Consider the following 11,891-nt stretch of genomic DNA (forward strand, 5'->3'; position numbering starts at 1 on the left):
AGGGAGAAAAGACCACAAGTAGGTTGGAACCCATGGAATGAGCTGATTGGCATTGTCTTCATCATTTCTTTGGCTCCCTGCATCGTTAGTCTCTCCCCTCTTCACTACTTGTCATCTTACAAACATAGTCTGCTTCATGTTAAAAGCAACCTTAAATCTGGACCTTAAATCCCAATCTAGAGTCCATTCCACTTTTCTGCTCCTCCATGCAGCTAAACTTCTAGCTGAATGAACAGAGAATGTTTCTATCTGTTGTGTTTTGCTACCTTGCCTCCAATTCATTTTTTTTAAAAAGTCAACACCTTTTATTGTAAATGATATATTTTATAGAAACAGGAATGTATCAAATAGGCTAGGGTAATATAAAAAAATGTTTTAAAACTTCAAGTTTTTGGGGCACCTGGGTCGCTCAGTGGATTAAGCCGCTGCCTTCGGCTCAGGTCATGATCTCAGTGTCGTGGGATCGAGCCCCGCATTGGGCGCTCTGCTCAGCAGGGAGCCTGCTTCCCCCTGCTCTCTGTCTGACTCTCTGCCTACTTGTGATCTCTCGCTCTGTCAAATAAATAAATAAAATCTTAAAAAAAAAAACTTCAAGTTTTAAACTTGACACTGTGGCCCTCCACTTGCCCCTTACCTGCCTCCATGGCCTAGCCATGGTCAACCCCATTGTGTTCTTCTGCATTGAGGAAGACTTTGAGCCTTTGGGCTGCTTGCAAGTGAAGTTCCAAAGACAGTTGAGAACTTTTGTTTTCTGAGCACTGGGAAGAAAGGATTTGATTATAAAGTTTCCTGCTTTCATCAGATTAGTGCAGGATTTATGTGTCAGGGAGGTGACTTCACAGCCAAAATGGCACTGACAACAAGTCTGTCTGTGGGGAGAAATTCCACGATGAGAATGTCATCCTAAAGTGCATGGGTTCTGGCATCTTGTCCATGGCAAATGCAGGACCCAACACAAATGGTTCCTAGTTCCTCATATGCACTGTCAAAGCTGAGTGCTTGGATGGCAAGTGTGTGGTCTTTGGCAAGGTGAAAGAGGGCATGTGGAAGCCATGGAACACTTTGGGTCCAAGAATGGGAAGACCAACCAGAAGATCACCACTGTTGACTGTGGACCACTCTATTACATTTGACTTGTGTTTTATCTTAACTACCAGACCATTCCTTGTGTAACTCAGGAGAGCACCCCTTCATCCGCATCTGCTGGAAATATCCCATAATGTTTGTGCTCTGACTGCAGTTTTGTGGGTTCCGTATTTTCCTTACTCTCCTCCAAGTCTAGCTGGATTGCAGAGTTAAGTTTATGATTATGAAACAAAAACTAAACAACAACAAAATAAAACTGCAGGTTTGTATGTGTTGCTCTATTTACATCTGGAACAGGCACAGCAGCGGCACTTGTCCCATGCCTCCTTGCAGATGTAGCCCTGGGCACACTTGGCACCGCCCATGGGGCAGCAAGAGCAGCAGCTCTTCTTCAGAAAGTGCATTTGCTCTCTTTGCTTTTGCAGGAGCCAGTTCAGGTGCAGGAGCTCCTGGGGAGGCAGGAACAGTTAGGGTCCATTTTGAGCAGAGGTGAGGATCGTGACACTAGCCAAAGGCAGATGCTCAATAAACTGAGCCACCCAGGTGCCCCAAGCTTTTCTGTTCTTAACAAAGGGACACATGCCATGGGCTCCACACACTTACTTTTCCACCCTGCCTCGTACACGAGTCCAGAGTTATGACACCCATCATGCAGCCATCAGGGCAAATTCAGGGGAATCACAGCAGCTCCAATACACAGATGCCAGTTAGGGTCTGGAGCTGCTCATCTCCAGGCTTTTTGTTGTGTGTGTGGTGGGAGGGGAGCAAGGTTCTTATTTGGTTTAACTTAATCTCTTGTTGTTTCTTGATTCTGAAATTAGTTCTTATTAATATAGTCACCACCAACTTTCATACTGCTAAATTCAATAGAAACTTTTCTTTCCTCGTCTATTTAGAGTCCCAGTAGCATTCCACACTGTTGAGCACTTTATCCATGAAACATGTCTTTTAAATTTCTTTGGTGCCTCTTTCTTAATTTTCTCTTTTTCTTTTATTTTTTAAGAGATTTTATTTATTTACTTGAGAGAGAGAGAGAGAGAGAGAGAGAGAAAGAGGGAATACAAGCAGGGGGAGTGGGAGAGGAAGAAGCAGGTTTCTAGCTGCACAGGGAGCCCGATGCCGGTCTCAATCCCAGGAGCTTGGGATCCTGACTTAAGCTGAAGGCAGATGCTTAATGATTGAGCCACCCAGACACCCCTTATTTTACCTTTTTAGCTACTCACTCTCTTTTAGAAGTTCACTCTTCTCAAATCACTATTAAGTATTGAAGTTCCTCAAGGCTATGTCCTACTACTTTTTTCTTCCTTGGAGATCATATGTATTTTACAGCTTTAAATATCATCAATATCCTGAAAGCTTCCAGATTATATCACCTCCAGCACTGGCTTCTCTAAATTCCAGCTTCGTACTGTCTAATTCTCTGCTTGACACTCCAGATGTTTCACGAACATTTTAGTCTCAACATGTCCAAAGTTGAACTATTGCTTTTCTAGTAAAAATGTATTCATCTTCTACTCTTATGTACCTTAGTAAACTGTAATATAATCCATCAATCAGAAACCTGGAAGCCAACCATGATTCTTTACTCTCCATCACCCTTAATATGGCAGATACTGTGGGCTGGCTCACCTAACACCCACTGCAATAAACTTCTCCCTGATTTCCTCTGCTTTAAAGATTGGAAAATGAAATAAGCATTTCTTAGCCTCTGTTGCAGCTGAGTGACCAGTGACATCATCTTGATCAAGGAACTCGGGATAGATCTTTTAAGAAGTACTTAACTTTCTAAATAAAGTTTTACTAAAATAAACTCTTTGCAAATCTCCCTCTGTCTTCCTTACTGGAACTCATTTGTGGTACCTGGAGATACAGCATCTGTCTTGTGACCATATGGTTCAAAGCCACATGCTAGTGATGAAAAAGCAAGGAATAGAAGTATCTTGAGACATTGATGACATCAATAGAACCACTATTAAACTGTTAGACTTGTTACATTCAGACTTATTATATGGAGGAGAAAAACCCTCCACTTAGCCCTTAAAATCCTTGTAGTAGACAGTCTATTAATTGAATCCAAACACCATTTCTAACTGTAACCGCTCTGTCCATCCACAAATCCTACAAGGTCTACAGAAAAATATATCTTAAATCTACTCACCTATCTGCTGGGTCAGATCACCGCCATTATCTAAGTCTAGGCTCCTATCATCTTTCACCTGCTACAGTGTGATAGTCACCTAACTGTTTACCTTACTACTTCTTTTACTTTTCTCCAATGTATTCCTCGTATAGCATCCAAAGTTATTTAAAAACAATATTCACTCAGGGAATGAGGAATATAGGGGAATTACCTCAACTTGAGAGTATAAAAATATTACAGTTAGGGGTTCCTGTGTGATGCAGTCAGTTAAGCATCAGACTCTTGGTTTTGGCTCAGGTCATGATCTTGGGGTTATGAGATAGAGCCCTGTATGGGGCTCTGTGCTTAGCATAGAGTCTGCTTGAGACTGTCTCTCCCTCTCCATTTTCTCCTCCCCACCACTCACTCTCTTTCTTTAAAATAAATATATCTTTAAAAAACAATGTTACAATTGGGGCTCCTGGGGGCTCAGTTGGTTGAGGGTTTGCGTTCAGATCAGGTCATGATCCTGGAGACCTGGAACAGAGCCCTGCATCAGGCTCCCTGCACAGCAGGGAATCTGTTTCTCCCTCTGTCCTTAATCTAGTTCATGTTCTCTTTCTCTCAAATAAATAGTCTTTTTTTTAAAAAAATGTTACGATTAACATCACTCTTAATGCTGGAAATCTAGATGCTTTCTCCCTAAGATTGAGAACAGGTAAGGATGTCTGTTTTCACCACTGTTACTGAGCATATACTTGAAGTTCTACCCTTAGAAAAAGCCAAAAAAAGAAACAAAAGGCAGGGATACCTGGGTGACTCAGTCCAGTAAGCGTCTGCCTTCAGCTCAGGTCATGATCCTGGGTTCCTGGGGATGAGTTCTGAGTCAGGCTCCTTGCTCAGTGGGATGCCTGCTTCTCCTTCTTCCTGCTGCTCACCCTGCTTGTATTCTCTCTCTCTCTCTCTATGACAAATAAATAAATAAATCTTTTTAAAATGAAAGAAAAGGCAAAGAAGAAATAAAACTATTTCTATTTGTAGATAACATGATTATCTACATAAAAAATTCTACGCACCCCATATTGGGTGTAGAGCTTACTTAAAAATAAAAATCTTAAAGAAAAAGGAAAACAAAACAAAGCATATACTTAAGATTATGTGCCTTTTCTGCATAGAATCCTTCAATGATTTCATATTATACCTGGAATAAAATTCAGTCTTCTCTCTAAGGTTTTTATGTTAGCTAACTAGAATTTAAATAAAAACATAAAAAAAAGGAAAAAGAAAAATAGGCGGAAAATTTGGTTTATATTTTCTCTCCAGTATCATCTTATGCTAATTTTGTCTTCTCTCCTCACTCACCACACTGGACTTCTTTAGACGTTACACAAGCCAGCAGACAACAGTGTGTTGTTCCCACTAAAACACTCATTTCTCTCTGCTCTTCTTATGGCTTTTTCTCATCCTTTAGGTCTTGGCGTGGATGTCATCCACTCAAGAACCTTCCCTAATGACACTAGCAACTTTATAGCAAACTACTTGGTTAGATTTATAATCCTTTAGATTGTTTGTTACTGATAAAGTAACTATGTTAATATTTATTTTAAATGGCATGTATCTATCTATCTGGGCTAGCTGCCTATTAAGTGACTGTAAAAAAAGAATAAACTTCAGGAGACTTCCCCATTTATGCTTATTAAGTGACCTATATAGTTATATAACTTATATAGTTATAAATAGAGTGTGTAGGTGACAGTAGCCTGTATAAAATTAAAAATATGTTCTGCACTCCCTATCTAAAAATATTAACATATATTTGCATATATTTTCAAGTGCTTTGGAATAAGTACTATGTTAACATCACAGTAAGTATAGGGTATTATTAAAAACCAGGGAAGTACATGTAAAATTTTAAACAGTAAAGTCCCGAATGAATTATTCTTTGCAAAACTAAATAAGGAAGCCTGTTGCCAATGAATTGTAATATCACATATGATAAAGGTGGGGTTGAGGGTGTAAGTGCTATGAATTAATGAAGAGTTTGAATCTTTGAACATTTGAGATATATCATTTGTATATAGAAGCTAATAATTACAGTTATAAGTTAGAGGTTAAAATTGGTAATTATCCAAATAATAAAAGTTATTTATAAAACTCTTAGAAGAAAACACAGACTGTAAGCTCATTACATTGGTCTTAGTGATGAATTTTTGGCTCTGACACCAAAAACAAAGGCAACAATAGCAAAAATAAATAAGTGGAACTACATCAAACTACATCAAAGCTTCTACACAACAAAGGAAATCATCAAAATCAACAAAATGAAAAGGCAATCTACTGAATGGGAAAAAAACATTTGGAAATCATATATCTGATAAGGGGTTAATATCCAAAATATATAGAGTCATAACTCAATAGCAAAAAGCCCAACCAATCTGTTTAAAAAGTGGGCAGAGGAGGGGCACCTGGCTGGCTTAATGTGTCGAGTGTGTGGCTCTTGGTCTCAGAGTTGTGGGTTCAAGGCCCATGTTGGGAGTAGACACTACTTGAAAATAAAGTCTTAAAAAAAAGTGAGCAGAGTGTATGTATAGACGTTTTTTAAAAGAAGATCTAGAAGTGGCCAACAGGTACATGAAAAGGTGCTCAACATCACTAATTATTAGGGAAATGCATGTCAAAACCATGATGAGATATCATCTCACACCTGTTAGAATGACTATAATAATAATAATAAAAAAAAGAGAAATAACAGGTGTTGCCTAGGATGTGGAGAAAAGGGAATGCTTGTGTACTGTTGGTGGGAATGTAAATTGGTGCACTGCAGAAGACAGTATGGGGGTTCCTCAAAGAGTTAAAAATTGATCTTTTAAAAGGGGTGCTTGGGTGGCTCAGTTGGTTAAGTGGTTGACTCTTGATTTCACTTCAGGTTGTGATTTCAGGCTCCTGGGATGGAGCCCTGTGTGGGGCTCCCCACTCAGCAGGGAGTCTGCTTGGGGATTCTTTCTCTCTTCCTCTACCTCTGCCCCTCCCCTTGTTCATGTGTGCTCTATTTCTCTCTCTCTCTCAAATGAATAAATAAATCTTTTTAAAAAACTCCACAATCGGGGGTGCCTGGGTGGCTCAGAGGGTTAAGCCTCTGCTTTTAGCGCAGGTCGTGATCTCAGGGTCCTGGGATCAAGCCCCGCATCAGGCTCTCTGCTCAGTGAGAGTCTGCTTCCTCCTCTCTCTCTCTCTGCCTGCCTCTCTGCCTACTTGTGATCTCTGTCTGTCAAATAAATAAGTAAAATCTTTAAAAAAAAAAAAGAACTATTATATGATCTAGAAATAACACTTCTAGGTATTTACCTGAAAATAATGAAAACACTAACTCAAGAAGGTATCTGCCCCACATGTTCATTACAGCATTATTTGAAATAGCTAACATATGGCAACAATGTAAGTGTCCATTGATGGATGAATGGATAAAGAAAATATACTATCTATACTCTATAGACACCAATATAATACATACATATACCATATATATACAGTTTACATTTACAATAACATGGATGGACCTCAAGGGCATTATGCCAAATGAAGTAAGTCAGATAAGGGCAAATATTAAAAATGCAAAATACAACAATTAGGCTCATGGATACGGAAAACAGATTGGTGGTTGCTGGAAGTTGGAGGGTGGAGGGTGGGCAAAATGGGTGAAGGGGATCAAAAGGCACAAATTTCCAGCTGTAAAATAGATCAGTCATGGGGATGTAATGTAGAAGATATTGACTATACTTAATAATACTATACTGCATTCTTGCTAATTGCTAAGAGAGCAGATCTTAAAAGTCCTCATCACAAGAAAAAAATGTTTTAACTATGTATGGTAACAGAGGTTTATCAGACTTATTATGTTGGTATTTTCACAATATATACAAATATTGAATAATTTTGTTTTAAATCTGAAACGGATATACTGTTGTATATCAATTATACTCAATTAAAAAATAAAAATCAATGATAAAAGAATTTATAAATTATCCCTGATACTTGTATACAATAATGAAAAGGCTAAAGTTCTTTCAAAAATATGTTTTTTTAAGAAACAAATGTCCCTGATAAATATTTAGAAGTTAAGCATTGCTTTTAAAACACATCAAGTACTGTCTGTTTGTTTTGCTGTCTTTCATTGTAAGGTTTTTAGTAGAGTGTCACTTCTTTTAAGGCATAATTTGGAGCCTGTTTTTGGAATATTTTAGAATCAAATAAATGAATTATAATGCTGAGACTATTATTCTTTGGTTCACTGATTAAAATTTATAGATCCAGGGCCTATTATTTTAAAAGAGAAACAAAACTCATGTGACATGACTTGGAGATTTTATTATGAATTCTTCCTAGTAGTAGATAAGGACCCTTTAAGAAGTCAGCATCAGCTTAGTAGTTGTGAAGTCAGAAACTGAATGTGGACTGAGATCAAGTGCCAAGAAAGGTAGAATAGTGTATCCCAGGCCACATGAATGTGACACTAGAACCAGGGAGGACAAAGACCACAGCCTACAGTCCTATAAAATAAATGAGTCAGCAGAGAGGGGACCAGGAGAATGGTAGTGTAGCTGTGGTATATTTTTATAACCTTGGTTCTGTAGAAATGCCTTGCAGAGGTGAGACCATGACCCTGGTATCCAACAAGCTTTGTTCATGTAGATGACATTAAAAAATCATGGTGAACTTACCTATAGATCTTGTTCAACTGTTTGCATTTGCACTGAGTTTCACCTCTGCCACTAACTAGCTATGAGCCCCTGAAAAAGGAGTAGTATCTATCTGTGTGGCAGTTTTTCTAAGCCAAAAAATGGAGAGGGTTGGATTAGATGGCTTGTACCCATCTTAATTATTATTCACATTTATAATTGGGCTAACACCTTTTTTTGGGTAGGGAATGCAGAGATCAACTTCAAGTTGAATTGTTGTAACACCTGTATTAGTGGAGTTTGAATTAATGAGGGGTTTTCCTTTCCTGTGCATATTGCTTAGTAGTTTCTAGAGACCCAGTGTTTTGTAACCAAAATGGGAGAATGTGAAATTTAATCAAGAAAACAAAATATTTATTAAGTAAACAATAAAGAACTCTGGGAGAGTGTGACCTGAAGATCCCAAAGACCTCTATCCCTGATGATCTGGTTATTATTTGATTTATGTCAAATAATAACTGCCCTTGTTTTGACCTAAGAGAGGATTGTGTGGGAAGTTTGTCTCTGAGATAGAGCTGAAGCTTTGCTCTGCAGAGTGTCTGGAGCCTAAGTGTATGCAGAGTGCCCCCCTCTTGGCTCCTTGATAAATAGGGAAAAGGTCCAGTTTGCTCCAGCTGGAAAGTTGAAGTTGTTGTTAAATCCATTTATACTTGTTCTGCGAGGAAAAGGACAATCTCTAGTCATATTGTTTAACTGTGAGTATTTTGTCTTCCCTCAAAACCCCAAATTTTATAGTTTTATGCTGTCTCAATTAAATATGAATGTTAATTTTGTGGGTAATTGAAACTATTGTTAAACTGTAAGCTGTTGAGGGTATTTTTGGAACTCTAGTTTCTACCATCATTCATTTAGCTTTTGCGAAATGAATAAGCCAATTGTTGTTACTATGATAGTCAAACTATAAAAAGCATTTGCTCCTTGAAGATGAGAAATTTAAGTAGATTATACAGTGATTGGTCTTCTCCTGAAGAATGACAAGGCAATTTTGGACTGTGGTTGGACTCCAGGTGACATTTGATGTAATAATGTAAGTTGGTTCATGGTGATATTTACTCTTACATTTTAAAATGAAACTTGTTTTTAATCAAGAACTTCTTCTTAAAATACATTTTATTTTTTGAAATAACAGGTTATATGTGAACTCAAGGCAACTTGAAATATATCAAGTTATATATTTTATATATATTCAATATATGTAATATATTGAAATATATTCTGATAAAGGGGTATTCTGGGAATTAAACTTCTACTCAAAATGCTATGGTTATACAAAGTATAAAAATTTTTATGGACACAAAATATACTTCTAGATCTCTGAAGTATATATTTATTTCATAGTCACAAATTTTCTAAATGTATAGTCTGATTTCTCTCTTAAGCTGTGAAAATTACTTGACATAATATTAATTAAATACTGTTTTCATTTAAAACTGTATATGGAATTGCATGATTCCATTTATATGAAATGTCTAGAATAGGCAAATACATAGGAACTGTGCTAGGGATTGGGGGAGGAAAGAATGGGAAGTGATCGCTTTTGGGTAGGGAATTTTACTTTGCAGTAATAAGAATGCTCTGGAATTAAATGGTAGTGATAGTTACACACTCTGTGAATATTCTAAAAACGAAGAATTGTACAATTTAAAAGAGTGAATTTTATATTATGTAAATTACATCTCAATGAAGCTGTATAATAAAACTCTATGTGAAAACTTCAGCATGTAAAATCTTCCCAGTATTCTAAGGTTAAAGGACAGATTCTTATAAAAAAATCAAGAAGCCTTCATTTGTGCTGTTATTCAAATATATCCGTTTCATTTTCATTTTTCTTGGTTCCAGTAAGTTCAGAGAACTTTGGCTCAAAGAGGCTCTGCTGTAAAAATTTTTTATAATTATGCATCATAGAGCACTATCATTCATTTTTTTTGGTAGAGGCTACTGTGAAAACTGAAATTTTCAGTTTTTCTTATGAAGCCATCTACTTTTCAGTTATATTAATTTTATTCAATGTATTATTCATGATTCAGATGACATATATTGCAAGAGTAAAAATATAAAAACTGTAAAATTCTTTAACATGTGGATATATTTCTCTGGAGTCAATATGTTTTTCCTGGTAAAGTTCTAGCCATATGAAGATTTATTTAGCACAATACCTAGTTAAGGCAGAGGAGATGCAAATTCATTTCTGCAATTAAGTATCTTTTCAGTAAAATAGCTATTATAATCTATGAAAAATACAGCTTTTTAAATAAAGTTGTATTTGTTAATGAAAAAAAATATAGACTTTGCCCATGCTAAATTGATCCTCTTGATAAAAGCTCCTCTCTTAACTGAGTTATTTTTGTTTTTAAATAAATATTTACTAGGAAAGATAACAAAACAGAATCACTCCAGGATTACTGTAACTTTTCTTTTTAATAAGATAGGAATTTTTTGATTACATACTTCCCTCTATGCTATTAATAATCTACTTGAGTGTTCTTAAACTAATTTTATGAATACTTTATTTCTGAAAGTATTTATTATGCATACATATTATAATACTTCTATTAAACATCTAAAAGGCTGAAGAACACATAATTAGTGAAAAATTTTCTGTAGAAAATAATCAATATTACTATGAGCATATAAAACATAAATATTTTATATTTTAAAAGGCATATTTTTAATCAAAGTCTTTTTATGTATATGTCCCATAAATGCCCTGAATATAACTAGTCCATAAAAATAGGTCTGCTTTGGGATGCCTAGTTGGCTTAGGCAAGAGCCATGTCACCCTTGATCTTGGGGTCATGGGTTCGAATCCCACTTTCAATGTGGAGATTACTTAAATAAATAAATAAACTTTAAAAAAAGCCTAACAGAAAAGAACAAAACAAAACAAAAACCAAACAGGGGTGCCCGGGTGGCTCAATCGGTTAAAGCCTCTGCCTTCTGTTCAGGTCATGATCTCGGGGTCCTGGGATAGAGCCCCACATTAAGCTCTCTGCTCAGCGGGGAGCCTGCTTCCTCCTCTCTCTCTCTCTCTCTCCCTCTCTCTCTCTGCCTGCCTTTCTGCCTACTTGTGATCTCTGTCTGTCAAATGAAGAAATAAAATCTTAAAAAAAATTTTAAAAAACCAAACAGGTCTACTTTAGATAATATTTTTGAGTGTTTATCTACAGTATTGGAAGGATTTGGTTTCAGAACACTATTATTTACAATTTGAACCCTGATAGTGGAATCACTGTAAGATACTTTTGTGTATCTTTGTTAGGATAGCACCAGTTTTGTTTTAACAAGCTACCTCTGGTTCATTCTATATTATTTCTCAAACTCTCATTCAGTGAAGTCTGCATCTAAGTAGTACCAATTTTAATTTTCAGTCTTCTTCAGATGTCCAATATTATATGAAGTCTAATAGTAAGTGCAGCAATTTTTAAAGAAGAGTGAGTAACAACTTCAAGTTTTCAGATTCATTTTTAATTTTCTAAATGTTAACTGAGGCTCAAAAGAGAAGCTTGGAAAGAACTGAACAGAACCATTACTACAAAGTATCACGCATATTAAATGGATAACATTCAGAATTGTTTTTATATGGTGAGCCAATTGACTTGTTGCAATATGGAAACACGGAAGTGCTGACTGACTGATCTTACTGATTTTAGTCCTGACTTTTCAAGGGAAACTTTGTATTAAAATTTCACTTTTTTTGGCGGGGGCACTGTTTTTGCTTCATCCCTTTCATTCAGTGCTTATTCTAAAGGACTACTGCTGTGCTGTCAGAAGACTGGGAGTTTCAAGTGCTTTTAGAAGAACATACATTGTATTAGATGATAAAGGGGACACATTTCAAAGATATTACTATTTAAATCATCTTCATCTTCATGGATATAGAAACCTCAGCCATGAAGTTCACACATGAATAATAAATCAAAGGAAAAGACTTTTCAATATAATCTCAGAGG

At 36.4% G+C, this 11,891-nt stretch overlaps 2 pseudogenes; one reads left to right on the plus strand and one right to left on the minus strand.

The window, feature by feature from the left end:
- Window positions 1-653: 653 nt before the first annotated feature.
- Window positions 654-1,133, plus strand: LOC122899186 (annotated as a pseudogene).
- A 231-nt stretch (window positions 1,134-1,364) lies between these two features.
- LOC122899187 lies at window positions 1,365-1,564 on the minus strand (annotated as a pseudogene).
- Between the last annotated feature and the right edge of the window lie 10,327 nt (window positions 1,565-11,891).

This window comes from Neovison vison, chromosome 2 (assembly GCF_020171115.1).
Source record: "Neovison vison isolate M4711 chromosome 2, ASM_NN_V1, whole genome shotgun sequence".
In the NCBI taxonomy this organism is placed as follows: Eukaryota; Metazoa; Chordata; class Mammalia; order Carnivora; family Mustelidae; genus Neogale; species Neogale vison.